Genomic DNA, 1,178 nt, shown 5'->3' with positions numbered 1-1,178 from the left:
GGGGACGGGCTGACCCTGCGGCTCGGCGACGTGGTGGAGGTGCTGTCCAAGGACTCGCAGGTGTCTGGCGACGAGGGCTGGTGGACTGGGCAGCTGAACCAGCGGGTGGGCATCTTCCCCAGCAACTACGTGACCCCGCGCAGCGCCTTCTCCAGCCGCTGCCAGCCGGGCGGCGAGGACCCCAGTTGCTACCCGCCCATTCAGTGTAAGGCGAAGGCGGGGCCCGGAGCCGAGCGGGGAGGGGGGCTGGTGGAGGCCTGGGGTGGCCGGGGAGCGCGGGAGCCATCCTGGAGACTTAGGTTGGTGGAGGGCTTGGGTGGGGAGCGATTGTCCGTGGTGTGTGTGTGTTGTGTGTGTGAGAGAGTGAGTGCGCGCACGCTTGGGCTGGAGGGACTGTAGTTTGTGCGGTGGTTAACCTAGAGGCCCCGCAGGCCCTGCCTGGAACCTCAGGAGGTGGGGGGGCTTCTTAACCTTCACCCCAGTACCTCAGCAGCAGCCCGATTCCTGCATCCTGAAACCCCAGCCTGAGAATCTCCCCATTTCCCACTCTCTTTTCCTCCTGGGGACCCTGAAAGGCTTTCAGGCAAACTGGAGATTGCTGTTAAAACCTTAGTCCCCAGATCAGGAACCTTGCCGACCTCTTCTACCGCCTGTCCCCGCCCCTTGAAGGCATTTGCTTTCAGGGAGCTGGGGCTGTCTCCCGCAGGTCTGGCCAGGCTCAGGAGTCTCTGGAGCCTGTATGCGTACAAGGCTGAAGTGTCTGAAATGTGTTGATTTATTAGGTCCAGATCCTTATCTCAGAAGTTGTACCTTTAGGAGTCTCACTGACTAATAGGTTAAGAGGGGAGTGTGCTTGTGTGTGTGTGTGTGTCAGGGGAGGGTGGGGGCAAGTGATGGGTGGAGAGATGATTAGAGAGGGAAGTGTGTGTAGTTCCCCACGAGAAATCAGGAGTACAAGGTGGAGTGCTAAATTTCGGTGCCTAAACAGGCTGCTTAGACAATACATTTTCTTCTTTCTTCTCACCCTAGATCCTTGTCTATATTTGGAATTGACTGAATCTCAGGGGACCATGCCCAGGGGTCCCTCTCAGGGCCTTTCTCCCAGTGTCCTGGTTTTCACCAATTTCCCAGGAGCCCCAGTTCTATGCCCTATAATGAAATTTCCATTGTTTTATTCA

The 1,178-nt window shown here is 57.4% G+C and overlaps 1 protein-coding gene across 1 annotated transcript in view; it reads left to right on the top strand.

Annotated features, from left to right (window-relative positions):
- The first annotated feature begins 8 nt into the window (after positions 1-8).
- The window catches only part of MAP3K9 (mitogen-activated protein kinase kinase kinase 9), an 84,915-nt gene continuing 83,745 nt past the window's right edge, over positions 9-1,178 (top strand). Inside the window, 1 exon segment of the mRNA XM_006172383.2 lies at positions 9-205. The gene's annotated coding sequence lies outside the window, so the exon portion shown is untranslated.

The sequence above is a fragment of the Tupaia chinensis genome, unplaced genomic scaffold (genome assembly GCF_000334495.1).
Source record: "Tupaia chinensis unplaced genomic scaffold, TupChi_1.0 Scaffold145367_1, whole genome shotgun sequence".
Classification (NCBI taxonomy): domain Eukaryota; kingdom Metazoa; phylum Chordata; class Mammalia; order Scandentia; family Tupaiidae; genus Tupaia; species Tupaia belangeri.
Note: the sequence above shows the minus strand (reverse complement) of the source record. Positions and strands in the feature narration are given on the sequence as shown.